The sequence below is a fragment of the Stenella coeruleoalba genome (assembly GCF_951394435.1).
Source record: "Stenella coeruleoalba genome assembly, chromosome: 15".
Taxonomy (NCBI): Eukaryota; Metazoa; Chordata; class Mammalia; order Artiodactyla; family Delphinidae; genus Stenella; species Stenella coeruleoalba.
In genome coordinates, this window is record NC_137161.1 from 12,496,983 (window position 1) to 12,518,988 (window position 22,006).

Here is a 22,006-nt window from a genome sequence, read left to right on the forward strand (position 1 = left end):
CAGGTAAAGGTGAGCGGGGCTAGGGGAGGCCCTTCCTCCTGGCGTGGCGGGCAGACCTGGAGGGCTGTAAGCCGGCGGGAGTATGGTCTGATTTATGTTTTAAAAGGGGCCGCTTGGGTCAGAGTGTGGAGGCTGGGCTGTAGGACCAGCAAGACTGATTGGTGGCAGTAACTGGCAAAGGATGGTGGCAGCTTGCACCAGGAGGTGGTACAAAGAGAGGGTGACAAATTCAGGATGGTGATAGAGCTGGCTCAGACTTGAATTGGTGGTGGAGGAATGTGGGAGGTGAGGCTTTTCAGCAGAGGGGAAGTTAGACCTTGACCGGTGTAACCTGGAAGGCTTCCTGGAGGAGGCGTAGGTGGTCAGGATGGGTGTTACAGGCTAGGGGACATTCTGGCAGTAGAAATCCATGAACCAGGGCCAAAGTGGGTTCCTGTGAAGGGCAGTGGGCTCATATGGCTTATGTAACCTCCTTCCCACCCTTAAAGGTCACCAGCTCAGAGTTGTCCCTGAGGTTTCGAAGCTAGAGAGGGGATTAAGGGTCAAAGGTTTAGGTCGCACCCTTGAGTACGGGCAAGAAGACAGCTAAGGGAAAATCAGGACACCCAGGTGGAGGAGTTTTGAGGCTCCTAGCCCTGGCCCTGGCTGGACGGCAGGCCTGTCACCCACCGTTCCTGGACCTCGGTTTCCTCAAGCATCAAGTGGGGTACCAGGGAGGTGCAAAGTGAGCCTGCGGCAGCCTGGCAGGTTGGAACAGAGGTTGCCTGCCGCCCCCGTGCCAGGGCCCAGAGCAGCTTGGTTTGCAAGGCGGCACTTTCTGGGTGAGAACAGAGTTTTTGAGGAGGGCGTGGAGGAGGGAGGAAGGGGGGCTCTTTCTTTTTTCTCTCTGGACAGATCATTGTGGAGGAGCGGGCTCACAGAGGGGCAGTGAACAGAGACAGCGCTGTGGGCCTCTTTTTTGGGGGGCGGGGAGGGGAGAGGGAACTAGGTTAGCTGTATGGGCCACTTAATACCCATGAACTTGCAATTAAATGCGGAAGTGGGAGACAAGGGGGTGGTCAAAGGGGATATTGTTCCGGCTCCGGAGAGAAGGGCGGCTGGAGCCCTGGGGAAATGGCCAGCCTCCAATATGAATGGGCTTCAGTGTCCTAGGGGGGCTGGAGGGGGCAGGGGGCCGTCATTTGGCCCTTTGTCCTGTTCTGCTGGACCCGGCCACAAAGGCCAGCTTGATTCCCGTTTGGTTTCTTTTGGGGGGCCGAGGTGGGGGGGGTGCCTCGACCCCAGCTTGGCCCCCTCCCAGGGCCCCAAGCAAAGTGTTCCCTCTGGCCATGAGGGGCTCTCTAGAAATGCCCCTCACTGTGATTGAACTTTGTTTTTTCCTGAAAAATTTTAATTTTAATTTTTTTAGGCATGTCTTACATGCAGATTTTTTCGGGCATGTCTTACCTACAATATTAAGTGTACAGCTTGATGAATTTTTACATGTAATTTATCTGTGTAACCTTCACCCACATCAGCTGGTAAATATTGCCAGCACCCCAGAGGGTGTTCCCTCCCAAGTCAGTATCCCTCAGAGTAACTACTGTTCTGATTTCAGTCATCACAGATTAGTTTTGCCTGCTTCTGAACTTTATGTAAAGTAGAATCATACAGTATATGCTCTTTTGTGCCTTTTAATTTTTAAAATATTATAAATATACACGTATACATAACTATATATGTATATATGTGTGTACCTAAAAATTATATATACGTATACTATATATTATTTTTATATGTATTGTATGTAATCATGTCCACGGTTCAAATTAAAAAGGCATAAGTAACGCAGATTAAAAAGTCAGCCTCCCAGAACTATGGAGACAGTGAAAAGATCAGTAGTTGCAAGGGGTTGGGGTGTGTGGAGGGGTGAAGAGGTGGAGCACAGAGGAGTTTTAGGGCAGTGGAACTGCTCTGTGTGGTGGCATAGTGATGGTTGCATGTCATTATGCATTTGTCCAAACCTGTAGAATGTACACGACATAATGTAAGCTATGGATTCTGGGTGATTCTCGGTAACGTATGAGCGCACGTTCATTGATTGGAACAAATGCACCATTCTGGTGGGGGACGCCGATAAGGGGGAGGCTGTGCGTGTGTGGGGCAGGGGTAGAGGGGACATTTCTGTACCTTCTGCTCCATTTTGCTGTGAACCCAAAACTACTCTAAAAAAATAAGTCAAAAAAAAAAAGAGTCAGCCTCCCAGGTCCCGCCCCAAAGCTAACCGCTGACCTTGGGCCCTTCAGATGGGACACACCCCTTTTGTTACATGAAAGTGATGGCTTGTTGTACTCACATTTCTGCACTTGGCTTTGTCCCCCTTTCCACCCTGTATCCTGGAGCTTGTTCTATAATAGCACATAGAATTCCACTGGATGGATGCATGGTGGCTTTTTTTTTTTTTTTTTTTTTTTTTTTTTGCGGTACGCGGACCTCTCACTGTTGTGGCCTCTCCCGTTGCGGAGCACAGGCTCCGCAGGCTCAGCGGCCATGGCTCACGGGCCCAGCCGCTCCGCGGCATGTGGGATCTTCCCGGACCGGGGCATGAACCCGTGTCCCCTGCATCGGCAGGCAGACTCTCAACCACTGCGCCACCAGGGAAGCCCCATGGTGGCTTTTTTTAAGCTGGTCTCCTCTTGATAGACACTGAGGTTGTTCCCATCTTTCGCCATTACAAACGATGGTATGACAGATGCAGACTGCTTCACACCTGTAAGTTCATTCATTTCTGGGAAGGGAACTTTTGGGTTAAGGGTATACACATCTGTTTTAGTATTTATTTATTTAATTTCCCTTCCATTTTTATTGAGATGTAATTGAGCTACAGCACTGTGTGTCAGGTGTGCAGCATAATGGTCTGACTTACGTCCATCATGAAATGATCACCACAGTAAGATTAGTGAACGCCCATCATCTCCGGCAGATACAAAACAAAAGAAACAGAAAAAAGTGTTTTTCCTTGTGGTGAGAGCTCAGGATTTACTGTCTTAACACCTTTTATGAATAACATACAGTGGTGCTAATTGTATTCGTCATGTCGTGTATTACATCCCTAGTATTTGTATATCTTATAAGTGGAAGTTAGTACCTTTTGACCAAATTTTCTTACGCCCTGCCTCTGGTAACTACGAATCTGATCTCTTTTTCTGTGAGTTTGTTTTCTGAAGTATAATTGACCTGCAACACTATGTTAGCTCCTGGTGCATATCGTAGTGATTTAGTATTTCTATACATTACCAAGTGATCACCCCAAAGGGTCTGTCCATGTGTAATTTATCGCTCATCTTTAATTACATGACAGATATGAATGCAAAATCTCCTTGTAGAAAATTACAGACAAGGGAACCTTTTCCTTCCTATCCCTGGTTGCCCCCACCTCCAGTGTCTCTTGTTACTAGTCTACTGTGCAGTGTTCCAGATCTTTCCCTGTGTGTTTGTGTCGTTGACATACATAAACATGAACCTGTGGAAAAGACAGGGTGTGTTTTTAAGCGTGTGCATTTGTTTAAGTAAAAGGCCTCAAACCGAGGCCATGTTTAAAGCTGTAGGCTCCGGAGCCAGCCTCCTGGTTTAAATTCTAGCTCCGTTCCTTTACCTGCTCCCTGAGCGTAATGTCTTGTGATCACCCAGTATTCCGCAGCCTTGTTCACTGTCTAGGGGATCTTTTTATGTTGTTTTGCACACTTCCAGCTCATTCCTTCTAACTTCTGCCTACTCTTTCACGGGACGATTATACTGGAGTTTATACATCCGTTCCCCTCTTAATAGGTATCTAGGTGATTCTTTTTCTTTTATATTAGGAATTCTCAACCTTCACATAATTGATAGTTTGGGCTGCGTAATTGCTTGGTGTGGGGGGCTCTCCCGTGCACTGTAGGGTGTTTAGCAGCATCCCCGGCCTCTACCCACTAGATGCCAGTAGCAACCCCCCTCACCCCCGAGTTGTGACAACTGAAAATGTCTCCAGACATTGCCAAGTGTAGTGCTGAGAAGTGCTACAGGGAGCATCGTTCTTCAAGCCTCCCTGTACGCATGGGCAATGGCGTCATTATTGTATTGCTATCTCACAGATAAGGAAATGGAGGCCCAGAGAGGTTGAGTCATTTGCTTAAGGTCACACAGCAAATACATGGCAGAACCAGGATTTGAGTTCATGCTTCTTCCCATTTTGAGGGCACCCGCCAAGTGCCAGGCATGGTTCTAGGCTGAGGTGGGTGTTTAATGGGTACCAGCACTGACCCAAGCCCCTGCCCTCATAGAGCTAGCATTCTCGCGGGAACGGCAGACAGTAAGCTAGTCATCTTAATAGATACCTGACTCATCTGGTGGCGGTTGATGGGTGAGGGTGAGGAGATAGAGAGTCACAGTAACAATGCCACCTGACATTTAATGATATTTTACAGTAATAAATGATGTTTAGTGAGGATTTAAATACATCAGTTACCGTTCTAAAGAGTTTCGCAGGATTGACTCATTGAATCCCCACCCAAAACCCTTATGACATACCATGAGTCTTATTCTCATATTGCAGATAGGGAAACTGAGGCACAGAGGTATTGAAGTCCTTTGCCAGGAAGTGGCAGGGCCGGTACAAGGACCTGGGCTGCTAGAACTCTTAGCCATTGTGCAGGCCGCCCTCATGCCTGCTCTAGGACCTACTTCCTGGGTGGTCGTGAGGGTCACCTGCTCTAAGAGTGTGACTCAGTGTGGTTTGCATGGAGATAAGGACAGAAACTGAGAGTAAACGTTTAAAGTTTTATAGCAATTTCACAGAGTAATTTTATGCCAGTTTAGTCCAGGACTAGAAAATTAGGCATGTAGTCTGCCTTTTTACTTTGTTTTTCTAGTAATTCACTTTTACTGCAATTTTCGAAAGTATTAGTCTCAAACGGATTAGAAATTAAAGACAAAAATAGTTCTTCCCAACAGATAGTTGGAGGAATGCTGTGTTAGGATGGGGAAAGTGCTAAGAGCAGGCCCTGGCCCATGGTATGACCTCCATAAATGTGAGCTTTATTATTAATCTGTTGTTCTGACATTTGATTCTCTCCATATAAGCTCCTTACCCCTGGGAGCTAGAATGAGCTGAGGGATCTTCTTCCCATTTAATGGATGAAAAAATTGAGGCCCAGGCAGGTTAGGTGTTTAGGATTGGCTGGCAAAGTCTAGGTGCTTGGGGATCTTTTCTTTGCTGACCCTGCCTGGGCCATGATTTTCATGCCCCTCTCCAACCCAGGCAGCTGGATAGGCCCTGACCTGCAGGCTTCCCCGTGGACGTGCGGTTGGCCAACAGCCTGGAGCCCTGGTTAAGCAGGTCCTAGAGAGAGACTGGGCTTCCCTGGGGACTGTAGGCGGCTGGGGCCCCTCATCAGCCCCTCTCTTTGTCTCCGTGGCCATGACAACCTGGCTGGATGCTTGGCACATCCAAACCCAGTCCCCAGCCTGACCAGCCGGCTTCCTCCCTGGCTGAGGCTGCCCTGGCAGGCTGCTGCCTGGCTGGGGAAGCTGCCCCCCAGCCCCCATTCCCCTCTCTCCCACTGATGGGGGCTCCTGGGCAGGCCTGGTGCTGCCATTTCTTTTTTGTTTGTTTTGTTTTTTGTTTTGATTACTAATTGTGTATTGAAAGCAGTAAGAGGTTCCACGACACCAAATAAACCAGTTCTGAGGTTTTCCCCAAGATAAAGTTTAACAGCTCCAGCTTCTTCAGTGTTTATCAAAATACAAAAGAAAAAAGTAGAGGTTATCATTTTTTGATGGCAGATCTGACCCTTGCAGGCTGAGGGAGTGAAAGCACATGTAGACAGGGGCTCCGAGGTGCTGGGGCTCAAGGATGACCAGCCGCGCTCCTGCTGGTGAGACCCCAGAGAGCCCGGAGCAGGCAAGCAAGGGGACTGCAGGGCTCCCGCTCAAACAAGAGTGTTCCAGCCAAAGTGCCCGTGCTGACCCGAGAAAAGGCTGGGCTTCCTCCAAGGGGTCTGAGAGCGGTGGCTGCAGCCTCCAGCCCATCTCCTGGGCAGCCACGTAAGCACAGATACAAGCACAAACGCTATGGAGTGTGGGATGACCCAAGACAGAGCAAATCACAGGGACCCCCTATTGTGACTATGCAGAATGGATCATAGCTGGTTCTGCCCCGTTTCATGTTCCCAACGGGAAACAGACCACTGGTGGACTGGCCTCAGGCCATTACTGCAGAACCTACACTAGGCACGTTTCTCCCTTCTGTGTGTCCAAGTGTTCTCCTTATCTTGTATTTGTAACTATTTTAAAAAATGCACTGAGTTTGGGTTAAAAACCAACCACCAAAATGGATCTCAACACAGATGTAAGGCCCAGAAGAGGAACATCAGGCTTTTCTGACACAGCGACTCCTGGATGACCCGTGTGCCTAAAATCCCTTCTCAGTACTAAACAATGGGTTGGTTTTCTTTTTATAATTAAAAAAAGCTGAGTAATATTGCATAGGAGTACCAGAAACTGCCTCATTGGAAACAAAAACCATTTACGTTAAATAAAAACCCAGGTGCAGGCGGCGTCTGCACACTTACAGCACAGTGAAGCACACCATGACCGACCATGGAGACGGCTTCTGGCCCTCACACCCCAGGGGCACGTTTGCCACATGAGAGTAAAGCGAGGGTAGAAGGAGGGAGTGAGAGGGGAGGAGAGAGGAGTACAGCTCACTTCTGGTTCTGGAGCTGATTGGACAGCCAGTCCAGTCCCTCATAGAGCCCGTCCCCGCTGGTAGCACAGGTGGCCTGAATGTACCAGTTCCTGTGGCACAGAGAGTGCAGACCCAGCTTGTCCGCGATCTCAGCTGCATTCATGGCATTGGGGAGGTCCTGTTTGTTAGCAGACACGAGCGGAACGGCGTCCCTGAGCTCGTCTTCTGCCAGCATCCTCATGAGCTCCTCTCGGGCCTCATTCACACGCTCTCTGTCATTGCTGTCAACCACGAAGTCACATGAGACCTTGTGTGTTCTGGAAGCAGTGGCGCCACAGAGGCCGGATCTTGTCCTGGCCGCTCACGTCCCACACAGTGAAGCTGATGGTCTTGTATTCCACGGTTTCCACGTGGAAGCCTGTAGTGGGAATGGTGGTCACGATTTCACCCAGCTTCAGTTTGTACAGGATGGTGGGCTTTCCCGCAGCATCTAGGTCCACCATGAGAATGTGCATTTCTTTTTTGCCAAAAAGGCCCTTGAAGAGGTTTGCAGAGATATGCCCCACGCTGTAGACCCGTGGGAGCAGCACGGGCCAGAGAAACCCTGGACGGCCGCGGCGCTGGTGCTGCCATTTCATGTGGGAAGGACCCCCAAACTCAGGCCTCTGGGGGGTCCTCCCTCTGCATCCGGGCCTCTTCGCTGCTGGCTTTGAGCACACTTGTGTTCATTCTCCCCATTTGCTTTCTGTCCCCAGCCCTGCCTCCAGCTTCCTACTGAGCTCTCTGTCAACCTGGGTCTGTCCCTTCCCTTCCCTTCCCTCTGCTTTTCCTCCTCGGTCATATTCTCTGTTTCTTTCTCTGTGTCTCTCCCTCTCTCTGTCTGGCTTCTAATGCATCATCATTTGCAGATTGGTCCCTGCATCTGAGACTGGGGCTGCCTCAGAGACCCCCAATGCAGGGCACCCTTGGGGACCCTTCCGTGCTCAGAGAAAGGACTGCACTTTCTAGGTGCTTGTTTGCAGAAAAGCTGCAGCTCCAGCCACCACCAGCCCAGTGAGATCCTGCTGCCCCAAATGGGGTAAGGATGGTCTTCCCATCTTGCGAGGGAGGAGTTTCTGTTGTCCCATGGAGGGGTCTTCCAGGTGAGGGAGGGGTGGTCCTCCCACCCTGTGAACAGGAGGCTCCTCTTGTCTCGTGGGGTTTCCTCCTGCTGAGGGAGGTGGCCCTCTAACCCGGTGAGGTAGTCTTCCTGCCTGGTGAGTAAGGCATCCTCCCCTGATGGGACGGTCCTCCTGGTCAGACCCTCTTAGGAGGAGGTGGGCTGCTGAGCCCCCTTGCTCTGACATTTGAGCCAGCCGTGTGAAGGGCTTGGACTCAGAAAACCCAGAATGTTTTCTTCCCATGCACCTGGGAGAGGGCCATTTCCCACTGTCGGTCGTTAAAGTCATCATTTATTAATGGCCACAGCTGTCCCTATAGATATGAATAAATAGTGTTCCACTACAATGCCCTAGTCTTGTAGGATCCTTGAAGACCTTAAAGGGATCTAGATAAGAGCCATCTCAGTCTGGCCTTTGACTGGAGCCCAGAGAGAGGAAATGATTTGCCTGTGTGAAGTTGCAAACCCAGATGCCCATGGGTTGACAGGTAGAGTAGCCAGGTGTAGGAAACATGACGTCACCTCACCATCTGTCTTTTTGTTTCTCTTGTTTCAGCATCAGCCTGGATATCTTTAATCTCCATGTGCCTTGGTTTTTTCATGTATAAAACAGAGATAAGAATACTTGTCTCATAGATTTCTTTAATTTTTTTTTAAATTGAGATACAATTCATACACTGCAAAATTTACCGTTAACAACGTCCGTACCACTGGCTTTTACATAGTCACAAGGCTGTGCACCATCACTGCTTCCTAATTCCAGAACATTCCATCACCCCAAGAAGAAACCCCAAACCCATTAGTAGACCCCTCCATTCTTCCCCTCCCCCATCCCTGGCAGCCACCAATCTGTTTTCTGTCTCTACAGATCTGGAATTATACAATGTGTGGCTTCTTGCGCTTCACATGACTTTTTCAAGGTTCATCCATGTTGTAGATGTGTCAGAATTTCATTCCTTTTTATGGCTGAGTATTAGTCCATCATCTGGATATATCACCTTTTTTTATCCATTCATTAGTGGATGGACATTTGGGTTGTTTCCACTGTCTGGCTGTTATGAATAATGCTACTATGAACATTCGTGTACAAGTTTTTGTACAGACATAGGTTTTCACTTTTCTTGAGTATATATACCTAGGAGTGGCCTCATGGCTTTCTTGGGAAGATTGAATGAGCCCTTAAAAGTACAACTCCTGGGACTACCCTGGTGGTGCAGTGGTTAGGAATCTGCCTGCCAATGCAGGGGACATGGGTTCAAGCCCTGGTGCGGGAAGATCCCACATGCCGCGGAGCAGCTAACCCCTGTGCCACAATTACTGAGCCTGTGCTCTAGAGCCCGCGAGCTACAACTACTGAGCCCATGTGCCACAACTACTGAAGCCCGCGCGCCAAGAGCCCGTGCTGTGCAGCAAGAGAAGCCACCGCAATGAGAAGCCCGTGCACCGCAACGAAGAGTAGCCCCCGCTCGCCGCAACTAGAGAAAGCCTGCGTGCAGCAATGAAGACCCAACGCAGCCCAAAATAAATAAATAAATAAATAAATTTATAAAAAAAGGAAAAAAAAAAAGTACAACCCTTAGGACAGGTCCCGGCAATAGCAAGTACTATATGTGTGCTAGCTCTTACTATTACAAAACAGTACCTCAAGCCTTTGGCCTTGATGTTGGAGAGACAGCGATGCCATTTAACACTTATCGAGTGCTTACTGGGTTCCAGGCACCTGTCCTATTGGGTGGCTGCCCTTTTACAGGTGAGGAAACTGAGGCACAGAAGCAGTAATTGGCCCACGATCACACAGTGAGGGCAAGGCAGGGCTCAGATAGCAGTGAGCCTGGCGGACGAGCTCCAGAGCCCTGACCGCATGCCTTCTGGAGGACCGGAGGTCCCGTGTCCCATGTCCCGTGTAAAGGGGCAGCTGAGCAGCAGTTCCTGTGTGGGAACACAAACCCAGTGTTGCCAGATCTCCTGACTTTTTAAAGATGTTTTCCAACAGCCGGAAACATGGAGTCTTGTGTATGAAATCACTCAATTTTTAAAAGTTGGCAACTCAGTCATATTTTTAACAGACACTGTGTTGGCCAAACAAAACACGTCTGTGGGCCAAGCCCGTGGGTTGCCAGTTTGCACACTCTGCCCTTGGGGCGACTTGTTGGGTGGGGAGGGGCGTCGCTGGGCCCCCGACCTTGACTGCGGGCATTTCTGGACCTTCCCTGGGGGTTTCGGGCTCATGTCTGGCCAGTCGTGTTTCAGTCTGGCCCCTCACTGGCATGGTGGGCTTGGTGAGGGCCCCAGTGGCATCTGGTCATTGGGGATCCCTGCCTCTTCCCCCCAGGGTCATGAAACCGTGGCTCGCTCATAACGGGTGCTCGCTGTACAGCCCCTGCCTTTGACTTTAGGAGTTAACTACCTTTCTACAGCTGGAAGCCCCCTGGCGCATCAGGGCCTGGGATCTAGAGTCAATCTCTGGTTCCATCCCCAGCCCTGCCCCGTCCCAGCTGTGACCTTGGGCAAGTTGTTTAACCTCTTGGTGCCTCTGTTCTCTAATCTGTACATCCACAAAATGGGGCTAACCCATTATTTCAGGAATTAATATGTAGCTGGTGCTCAGGGTGCATGTGGAGCCCGGCTGGCTGCAGCAGCATAAAGCAGTGACGTGGGTGCAGGCTTGGGAGCCGGACTCCCTGGGTTCGAATTCCAGCTCTGCCACTCACCAGCAGCATAATCTCGGGGCCAGTGACTCTGCCTCCGTGTTTCAGTTTCCTCATCTGTCAGATAGGGGTAATAATAATACCTACGTTATGGGGTTGATGTAGCACGTAGGACAGTGCCCGGCACATGGCAGGAGCCCAGTAACATCAGCCATCGTTAATATTACACACACACACAAGCGCAGACAGACGTGCAGACAGATGCAGGAACCACCAAGGCTCTGCCGTCTGGCAGAAACAGCGCGAAGGTGACTATTTCCGCGTGCGTTTCTCTGTGTGTTTACTGCAGGGAGTGATGTGAGCGTGTGATGCGCGAGCGTGAATCTGCATGTGGGCCTGTTTACTGCAGGGAGTGATGTGAGCGTGTGATGCGCGAGCGTGAATCTGCATGTGGGCCTGAGCTCGTTAGCGGGGGTGCTATATTCTGCATAGGCATCGCCACGCATTAGTAGAGTGTGTACATTATGCGTGCATGTGCTCGCTCTATTTCCTTTTCCTCCAGAAATAAACCCATGCTGGGGTTCTTGGGCAGTGAACCCAGCCACCTGAGCAGCCAGTGACGTTTGAGCTGATTGGGGAGGGCAGGTGGCCACAGGTGGTCGGTGGATGGAGGAGTTGTTTGCTGCTCCTGAGGTCGGGATGTGGCAGGGAAAGTGTTGGGGGCGCTGAGGGCTGGGCTGTGGGCCGTGGGTATGACCCTGCCGGCCGTGGCCTTGGGGGAAGGCTCTGCGATTTGACTTTGACCCTTTGGGCAGTCAGCGCAGGTTTGGCAGGCCCAGCGGACTCTGAGTCTTTCTCTGCTTCTCCTCACCTTCCCTTTCTTCTCTGCGGCATATTGCAGGCACTAATTTAGGCAAAAGCCCCTTGGAGGCTAAGAAAAGCTGAAGCACGCAGAAGTAACAGAGCAGAATTTAGCTATCTGGAGAGGCAGCCTGGGCGACTGAATTTAGCCTCTGTTTCTCCCCCACCCCGTGTTCTTTTTTCCCTGTTAAACTTCTCAGATTACCTTGCTGCCCACTGCCCTCCTACTCCCATTGAGCCTGGGGGCTGTGGAGGCCTTTGTTCACCTCTTTTCTCTTTCATTCCTGGAAAACTTTCTGGGGAGGCCAGTGGGACTTCAGGCTGCTTTTGAAGAGGTGAAGGGGTGAGATTTTGGGTCATTTTCCTGTGCTGGTCTGAGGATGGATTCAGTTACTTTTTCTTACTATTAGCTGATACATACCAAGCACTTCGGGTGTATCAAGCTGCGTCCTGGGCATTCGACGCCCGTGAGCTTGCTTAGTCCTTCTGACACCTTAATGGAGGTAATTCTTATTGTTCCATTTTACAGATGAGGGAACTGAGGCACAGAGAGGTTATGTCACTTGCCCAGGGCCCCACAGGGAGGAGAGGCTGAACCAGGATGTGACCCAGCAGTGCGGTTCTAGGGCTCTGGCTCCTCAACACAGCACTGTGCTTCCTTCGTTGACGGGTTAATTCAGTATATTTTTTGAGCCCCTACTATGTGTGTGGCCCATTTTTCTCCTTCTTTCCTCCCTTTCACTTCATTCTTTTTCTCCTTCTTCCCTCCCTCCTGTTCATGCATCCATCCACCTATCCATCCATCCACCCATCCATCCGTATCCATCCTCCCTCCCATCCATCCATCCACCCATCCATCACTCCACCCACCCATCCATCCTTCCATCCATATATATCTATCCATCCATCCATCCATCCTTCCATCCATCCATCCATCCATTAGTGTTTCCTAAGACTTACTGCAATATCAGTCTTATGATTTTTGTCATATTCATATACCGGCTACAACATGATTTATATAATATTTTTACTTAATCTGACCCTCCTTCCTTTTTTAAAACTTCAGTCTCCTCTTTTTTTTAAAATAGTTTTTAAATATATTTATTTATTTGGCTGTGCCAGGTCTTAGTTGCAGCATGCGAGATCTTTGATCTTTGTTGCGGCATGTGGGATCCCCAGTTGTGGCACGCAGGATCTTTTAGTTGTGTCATGCGGCTTCTTTGTTGTGGCATGCGAACTCTTAGTTGCGGCATGTGGGATCTAGTTCCCTGACCAGGGATCAAACTCGGGCCCCCCACACTGGGAGCGTGGAGCCCCTGCCACTGGACCACCAGGGAAGTCCCTAAAACTTCAGTCTGCTCTTAAGCAAGAGCGTTCATGACTCATGGATTTGATAGGATAGCCGTAGTTATTAAGATCAAGATAAAAGTATTCTCGAGTGCTGCCCCTAGGTCGCCTCTCCCCAGCCTCGCTGGGCCCACTCGGAGAATCCTGTCACACGGTGAGACAGAGATCACAGCTCGATGCCAGGCCCAGGGTGGCTGTGTGTCCTTCTGACCAGAACTTCCCAGCTGGAGGACAGTGGGGAGGGTGCCATGCTGTGGTAAAGAACTCTGGGAGGCCACCAGAGATCGCCTCTGGCTGGAGCGTTAGGGAGAGGTGACATTTGAGCTGGAACCCAACATAAGAGCTTAGATTTTGATTCTTCAAATATTTTTCTAGTTCCTGGTATGGGTGTGTGCTGGGCATACGGGGTTAACGGGAGCGTTATTCCTGACCTTGTCGGTCTCACAGCTGGGGTGCTTGAGGTGGGTGGGAGACAGACAGAACCTGAAAGCATGAGTCACGGATCACTTCAGACTGTGTCAGGGCTGTGAAAACTGTAATGCAGGGGGTGGGGTTGATAGCGTCAGGGGTGGGTGTGGATGGCCTGTGTTAGGAGGGCAGGCAGGGAGGCCCGGCAAGGAGGTGGCATTGTCACTGAGCCTTGGGAGGGAGCAGCCGCGTAGAGTACCTAGAGTTTTTTGGGCAGAAGGACTAGGAAGTGCAAAGGCCCTGGGATGCGAGGTGGGCGTGAGGAGCGGTGTGAGTGGGCAGGTGTCTGGGGCCAGATCTTTCCTGGCGAGGTAAGGAATTGGGATTTGTTTCCAGGTGCTTGGGAAGCCGGCCTTTGGCGGGGTGAGAGCAGGGGAGGAACGTGAGTGGGTTGTGTTTCTACAGGATCCCTCAGTTGCTGTGTGGGCTGGACCAGGAGAGGCAGCAGGCTGACCAGGGAAGAGGCAGTGCCGTAGTCCAGGTGGGAGATGGTGGTGGCCCTGACCAGGGAGGTGGCAGAGAGGGGACAGGCGTTTAGAAGGTGGTGCCGACAGGATTTGCTGGTGGTTGGATGTGCAGGGAGACCCAGGAGACTAGGGTGAGGCAAGGGGGATGTGCTTTTAGGGGCTGACTCCACCTTGCAGGGCCCTGAGGGTGAGCCCCTCCTCATCCACCTCCCTCTCCCCCATAGCTGCCCCGAAGATGACTCCAGGGTTCGTCTGAGCGTCTAAGTTGGAGGCATCAGGAGGGAGAGAGATCTTCCAGCCAGAGCTCTGTGAGGGAGGAGTCACAGAGCATTTGTGGTTCCCACGGCGGCCCGGGGACCCCCTTCTCTGAGCTCTGCACAGGAGGGTCTCTGCGGGGCTTCCTCCTTCCATTCATCTGTGGCTCTTTTTTCTCTCATGGACGAGGGTTGTCTTCCTATGACTGATCCGTGCATGAGAGAGGCTGAGTCTGAGACAGCCCCAGATGGACTGTGAGGCCGCAGAGATGCTCGTGCTTGCGTACATTCATTCATTCACAGACCTGCCCACCACCCTAGGTGCTATGATAGTGAACAAGGCCAGGAGCTTCTCCCCCTCCTGGAGCTTGCATATGGGTGGAAGGACAGACAGTGAACAAATAAACAAGCAAATACACAGTGCCAGCTAGTGATAAATGCTAGTGAGGAAAACAAGGCAGAGACGGGGATAAAGGGTGCAGGGGTGGGAGGGAGTTGCTCTTCTTAGGTAGGCTGAGTGGGGATGGCTTCACAGAGGTAGTGATGTTTGAACAGGGGGCTTTAAGAAGTTAGCCATGGGAGCATCCAGGGAAAGCATTCCAGGCTGAGGGAACAGTAAGTGCAAAGGCCCTGGGGCAGGGGGGTCATGCTGGTGTGGTGAAGGCTCATGTGGCTGGAGCAGCTTGCACGGAGAGTGGCAGGAGGTGAGGGCTGGTGAGAATGTTGGACCTGATTCTCAGTGGGGTGGAAGCCACTAGAGCCCTTGGAGCAGAGGAGGGACATAATCTAAGACTCAGAGAGGCTGAGGCTGCTTGACTGGACAGCAAAGAAGTAACTGATAAGAACAGAGTGAAAGAGCAGAGGAGCTCTCAGTTGTTGAGGGCTGGAGTGCTCCATGCAGGCGTGGGTCTGGGAAAGGGGAGGGATGGGCAGTTCCTGGCAGTGGACAGGTCAGCGTTTGGGGTGGCTGGGTGTGGGCTGGCTGATAGCCTGGCCCTGCCATGGACAGGCTGTGTGACCCTGGCAAGTGACTTATCCTTCTGCAGCTCAGTTTCCTTATCTGGAGCATGAGGATGATAACAATACCTACCTCTGAGGGTTTTGTGAGGATTAAATGAGATACTACATCAAAGTGCTTATGCCGGGCTTCCCTGGTGGCGCAGTGGTTGAGAGTCCGCCTGCCGATGCAGGGGACACGGGTTCGTGCCCCGGTCCGGGAAGATCCCACATGCCGCGGAGCGGCTGGGCCCGTGAGCCATGGCCGCTGAGCCTGCGCGTCCGGAGCCTGTGCTCCACAATGGGAGAGGCCACAACGGTGAGAGGCCCGCGTACCGCCAAAAAAAAAAAAAAAAAGTGCTTATGCCTTATGCTTGTGGCTGCTCAGCCCATCCTGAGCTCTCAGGAAGAGCTTCCTGTTGATATTCACCCCCTCCCCTCCCCCTCCTCCCCTCCTTCACCTTCCCTCTCCCTTCTCCCCCTCTCCTTCTTCGTCTCTTTTCCTTCCCCTTCCCCCTCCTCTTCCAGAAAAGCACTGTGGTGAGGGCTAGAGTCAGGGACTGAGGCTCATAGGTTGTCCTGGCAGTGACGGTGGATGGAGACATTGAGGAAGCCGTTGCCAGATTTCATCGTGAAGCTGGACACTTCACCCATGACACATAAAGGACTTGTTTCATTATGAACTGGTGGTTATTTGGAAGGAGTGGGCATAGCTGGACTTCTGAGTTCCTAGCTAAGGTCAGGGTTTTATTTAGTCAGTGGATGGTGGACTCTCTGTGTGAGTGACTGAAAAAGGAAACCAAACTGATTTAAACAAGAGAGGAATGTAATAGCTCATGCAGCTGGAATGTCAGCTTCAGGTAGAGTTTCATCTAGGTGCTCAGTATTTGTCTCTGTTCCACTGCCCTTCCCATTGCCTTCATTCTTATGCCCTGTGTGGCTCAGGTGGAGGTCAGGTAACACCCCCTTAAGCTGCATTGGGGTGCTTTACTACGAAAAGGGGAAACAAGCTGATGGCAAAAGGCGAGATGCTTGAAAGAGGGGAGAGCCCTGTGTGAGGTGGGTGTGGGTGGGTTTTGGGTCTAAGCCCAGTGTTCTGCAACTGAGATTTCTAAAGGATATTTGAGGACTGCTTTCATGACTCATTCTTGGGTGAATTCACTTCACCCAGGTTACATCATATCCTCAAACATCTGCCCTCCATGCTGCAAAAGGCTCTAGGACACTGCCTGCTTGGTCCTTGGGTGGTGGAGAACAGGGCTTCATGGTGGATGCAGTCTTAACAGTAAAATGTTCTTGGCTTACAGAGCACTTCCCATGGGTCCTTTAAACACATCAAGTGAATTGCAAGTTCCATTTGGGTTTGCACACGACCTCTCGTGGTCCCCTCTCCAGCTGTAGAGGTTTGGGTCTGGGTGCGTTCACCGTGAAGCCTCTGGCAGTCCGCAAGTTTAGTCACCACGTTGGCAATTTTCTGAGTTTTTCTTTCCCTGGGTATTTGTGACTTCCCTAATTTTTAGGTTTCTTAAAAGCAAAGAAAATAAAACAAGCCACAGTCGTATTTCCAGACCCCAGCATCTGGTGGCCACTTATAATTTGGGATGTTTGGGAGAAAAAAGTGTTTTGATCATTCTTCAAAATTAGACTTTAAAAATGTATCATTGGGTATTTCTATATTAAAAGTTTTTTTTTTCCTTTGAAAAACATTTTGCAACCAGGCTTCTTTAGAGATTTTCTTAGTCCTTCCCCTACTCTGCAGATCTGCTTATAAAATTCCTTGCAAAAATGGGTATTTCTTTTTTGCGAGAGGTTTTTTTTTTTTTTTTTTTTAACCTTTGTATAAATCTATAATGTTGTAAGCAGCAGAAAGAGGAAACGAACTAGAACAGTGCTCAGGTCTTTGAAGCAGTCTTTCGTGGACCCTGGTTGGCCAGAGGCTCTGCTGCCAGCGGGGATTTGGGCATCCGTTGCCCCTTCAAACACTTGTTACGTGTGACGTTTTGGAATCAGCCTTTTTTTTTTTTTTTTTTTTTTTAAAGAAAAGGATCTTTATGATGCCTTTTAATAGAACTCATTGGAACCGTTTCACCTGGTTAGAAGATTGGTATGTTCAGAGGTGACGTGTAGTCCCGTGGGCTAGGCAAGCAGACGCAGCTGTCAGTGTTTCCAGGGTTAAAAGAATTCTCTCTGTCCCTCTTCAGGACGCTGGTGCACTGCCCACCACCATGGGGGGGAAGGAGGGCATCCTGAATGGCCTGCCCGGCTTTGCGAGACTTGCTGGCCACCAGTGAGGCCCAAGGAGTGAATCCCCAGAGAGTCATCAGCATGCTGTGCTCAAGGGGGTTTCTGAGAGGTGCCCGGAGTATGGGGTGGGGAGGGGGCTGGGAGGGTCATGGGTCATAGGCCATAGATGCTCTGACCCAGCCCAGTGACCTCTTGCCCTTCCCACCCCTCCTCTTCCCACCCCTCCTCTCCCTCCCCTCCCCCACTCCCTTTCCTCTCTTTCTTTCCCCTCCCCCTCCCACCTCCCTCCTCCTCTCCCCACCTCTCTCCCTGCGCTCGGCCTTCAGAATCCTTGCTCTTCACCCCTTGGCTCTCTGCCTCTTTGCATGTAATGTCTTGGGTCACAGGTGCTGGGGGTCTCTGTAGGATTGATTCCAGCAGGGGATTGGTTTGCTTCTTCTGAGGACACATGGATTTTAGATTTTCGTAGTTGTTGCTCATTTGTCCTGCAAAGGGGTCTCACCACTTGCCCTCCCCCTTCCAACGTAGCACCAAGGTCCCTTTCCCAGGGAACTTTGTGCAAACCTAGATTCCTGGGTCTGCCGAGTGGCGCTGCCCTCCCCCCATCCTCCCCTCTGTCTGGGGGCACCCCAGGCACAGTCCTGCCTCACCCTCTTCCTGCTGCTAACACCCTCCCCCAGGATCCACCGAACCCTCCTCCTTTAGGCCTCTCTCCCCTCAAATACCCTCTGCAGAGAGGCCCTCCCTGGCCGCCCTGTCTGAGAAAACCCACCTTCCCCAGCTTTACCCTTCCGCGTAGCACCTCTCCTCTGGGTCCATCAGGATGTTTGTCGGCTGGTTGCGCATGTGTCTCCTTTTACTAGAAGGCAGCTCTGCGTTTCTCTTGTTCCTGCGACTCCATTGCCTGGCCCATGGTAGGAGGCTGATAAATATTTGTGGAAATAATTTGGGGGAATGTACTCAAACTTTTTTCTCCGGCTGGGACATGGGGGGATCAAAAACCTCAGAGGTACACAGGCTTAAAGGGGGAAAGAAGAGGGGCCACTGGCCGGGGCTTATCGGAGGAGGTGAAATCTTGAAGGTTGGCCGTAAAAACCCAGAGAGGCTGGCCAGTTGGGATGAGTCCTTGTGGCCGAGGGGCTGTGACCATGGGGTGAGAGGAGGAGCCCCGAGTTTGTATCTCAGCAGTGATTCCTGAGCTTGAAACTGTCTGGGACAGCTCTCCTGCCCTGGTGCCAGGCCCCCTGGAAGGGGTTTTGGGAGCCCTGGGTAGCACAGTGGCTGGAGCTAAGCCTGAAGCCAGTTTCTTGGGGCAGAGTGGACAGCAGTGGAGGACCAGTGGCTCTTAGCGTCCTTTGCATTTTTGTAAATGAATCTGAATGGTGCTCCCTGGTGCTGTTAGCCCTCACTGATTACTGGTGGGGGGCTGTTACAGGAGACCCCAGGCAGGGTACTCACAAGCAGATCAACACTTCTTAAATATATAAACTTTATTGAGATGTAATTTACATAAAATAAAATGTACCCATTTAAAGGCATGCCTCTATCAGATTTCACCAGGCTGGGCCCACTGGCTACAGGCAGGGCAGCCGACAGCTGCTTTCTGCCCAGACAGCAGGGCAGGGAGGGGCTGCTGAGGGGTCAGATGGGTTCAGGAGACGCGCTGGGCACTTGTCACTCAAGGTTTCACACCCAAAGGTCCACTAGCCTTTCTCTTCTGGTGGGTTTGTGGTTCCCGTGAGCAAGTCAGCTTCTTGCCCCTGGTGACGAGGTTTCTCCAGGGAAGGCGGGGAGGCCTTTAGGTCCAGGAGGGCCCAGCAATCTGCATATCTAGGACAACCTCACTGTCCCAGAATGATTTGTACCAGGAAGAGGACTGTGACCAAGAATCCGCTGGAAATAGACCCTAACATAGCAAAATTGGGAGTGGGGGGGTGAAGGGCTAGCTGAGGACTTTACCTTGTGGAGGTATCCTAAAAATAAGTTGAATTTTATCCTTTCATTAATTAGGATATAGGATTTAGGATACAGTAGCAACTTTGCATGAATTCTTAGATCAGTAAAGAGGGACTCAAGTGTTGGGTTTTTTTTTTGCGGTACGCGGGCCTCTCACTGTTGCGGCCTCTCCCGTTGTGGAGCACAGGCTCCGGACGCGCAGGCTCAGCGGCCATGGCTCACGGGCCCAGCCGCTACGCGGCATGTGGGATCTTCCCGGACCAGGGCACGAACCCGCGTCCCCTGCATCGGCAGGCGGACTCTCAACCACTGCGCCACCAGGGAAGCCCTGGTGTTGGTTTTTTTTCTTCCATTGGAGGATGCGTAATTTTTCTGATGAAATTAAATGGTCTGATGTGATGTCATTTCACATAAAGTTGCCGTTTTCAGTGTGATGGTAAAGACTATGACGGTAAAGAGTCATTCTGCAAAAGCATTAGAGCTGGTTTTCGGTGCTCACGCCTGCCTCCCTTTGATGGTCTGATCACCTCCTGGAACTCTGCTATCTTGTGTCCTTCCTTTCTGTGTGAAGTGGTCCACCTGCTAGGTCCTCATGTGTTTACAGCTTTGCCAGCACCATGTGCTGTTTGCCAACATCACTTTCATCGATGTCATGAAATCTAGCATCTCTTGCAAAACTTGCAGTTTCACTTTGCAACCGATTTGCTTTCATTTTGCCTTGTATTTTGACTGCGGCGTATTCGGGACAGCGGGAGCTGCAAAGATACGGAAGGGATGCTAAGTAGAGTTTGCTGTTTGGGGGATAATTTTAGAAGTGGTCAGCTTGTTTGGAATATGTTGAAGACAGGGTGACCTTTCTCCCTGGGAGGACTTGGATGATGGGCGAATTGGAGTGGACCGTGGAGCATTTTAGGGTGTGTCTTTGTTGCGGAGAAGTTGCCGAGTGGTCCAGGGGACCAGTCTCATTCCTGAAACGAGCAGAGACGATTCAGGGGCAGTGCCCGGATGCCGTGGGTTCCTGCTTTTCCTTCTGTGCCGCTGCTCAGTCTGTTTGCTGAATCCTTCTCTTCCTCCTGGCCTCTGATTGTCGGGGTTTGCCAGGCTCAGCCCGTGGACCTCTTTCCATCCCAGTACTCTCATCTCTCCTGTGGATTTCACAGTCGTGTGGCTACTGCCTCCTTACTGTTGCCACGCACATGGATATCTTATAACATCTTATGCTAAACCTGTATCAAACCGAGTTCCTCATCTTGCCGGTGAAACCAGCTCCCCTCAGTCTTTCTATCCCAGTTAATGTCAGCTCCATCCTTCCAGGTGCTGAGGCCACAACACTCCCAGGGGTTGTGAATACCAGGAGAGGGGTTTCACTGGGGTCCATCTCAGAAGCTGCTAACCTCATGGCTCTCTTGAGCAATGTTGCTGTGAACCTTGCTGAAACACCTCCTGGTGCCTATGTGCCGGAGGAGTGGAGGTGCTGGGTTGTGAGGCCCCCTTTGCTTGTTTTTCTCTTATTAATGTATCTTGGAGCTTGTTCTCTATCAGTACATAAAGAGCTTCCTCATTCTTTTTCACAGCTGCACAGTTTTCTGTGTCTTAAATGGACCATCATCTGTTCAGAACTGTTTAAATTGTCCTGTAGTTAATATCCTTTTTAACAGCATTTCTGTGCCTGTGTATGAGGATGTCCCCACTAGGAACTGGGCTGGGTCACCTTCAGCTGTCAACAGGAGATCATTGCTCTGCCCTGCATCCTTGCCTTGCAGAGTTCTGATGCTCATGGAAAGTGCTGTAGGCGAAGTGGGATGTGACTGTGCCTGTGTTCAATTTGAATTTCCGCTTCCTCTCCTAAATCATAGATGAAATGTACCTGTCCTTTAGCCCCTGTATGTGTTGATGTAATGAGAAAATTAACAACACTCAGCATTAGTGGACTGTAGCTTTCATAGCAACTTCATAGCCAGGCCCTTTCATCTGAGCTTCCTGATAACCCCTGAAGGTTGACCCCTGCCCCATTTTCAGAAGAAGAAGGGGAGTCCCTTATCCAGGATCCCCCAGTGAGTTTGTAGCAAGGCCTGGGTTTGAACCCAGATCTTGTTTGTAGGCTACTGCCCTTTTTGCTCCATCCTCTAAGTCTGGCCATAAAAAGCCAGTTGAGAGGATGGGGCTGGGGAACCCGACTTGGGGATTCTTCTCTGCGCAAGTTCAGAGAGTTCTGTCTTGGGCCTCCCTGGGGAGGAATGGTGGTGACAGCCATAGACCAGTGTATTAGTCTGCTCAGGCTGCTATGACAAAACGCACAGGCTGGCGGCTTAAACAAGACGTCTGTTTTCTCACAGTCTGGAGTCTGGGAAGTCCAAGAGCAAAGAGTGCGCAGGTTGGTTCTTGGTGAGGGCTCTTTTCCTGGTTTGTAGCTGGCTGCCTTTAGGCTGTGTCCTCAGCTGGCAAAGAGAGAGCTCCGTTGTCCCTTCCTCTTATAAGGGCACTAAACCTATGTTGAGAACCCCACCCTCACGGCCCTATCTAAACCTAATTACCTCCGAGTGCCCCACCTCTAGATACCATCACACTGGGGAGTAGGACTTCAGCAAATGAATTGGGGGGCAAGACAGAAACATTCAGTCCCTAACAACCAGGATTGCAAACCTGTGGTTTCTCAGGCTGCATTTGTTGTGTAGATGTGCGTTATTTGGCCAGTAGATGATTTAGCTTGGTCAGCACAGGGTTTTTGTTTTTTTTATTATCTTAAAATTTTTTTTTAAATATCTGTATTGGAGTATAATTGCTTTACAATGGTGTGTTAGTTTCTGCTGTATAACAAAGTGAATCAGCTATACATATACATATATACCCATATCCCCTCCCTCTTGCGTCTACCTCCCACCCTCCCTATCCCACCCCTCTAG

The 22,006-nt window shown here is 50.7% G+C and overlaps 1 protein-coding gene and 1 pseudogene across 2 annotated transcripts in view; one reads left to right on the forward strand and one right to left on the reverse strand.

Annotated features, from left to right (window-relative positions):
- The window catches only part of PREX1 (phosphatidylinositol-3,4,5-trisphosphate dependent Rac exchange factor 1), a 198,356-nt gene that overhangs the window by 30,056 nt on the left and 146,294 nt on the right, over positions 1 to 22,006 (forward strand). The window lies entirely within an intron of this gene.
- Positions 6,275 to 7,233, reverse strand: LOC307199022 (ADP-ribosylation factor 1-like; annotated as a pseudogene). Its single transcript has one exon. The product of its transcript is annotated as an ADP-ribosylation factor 1-like (transcript).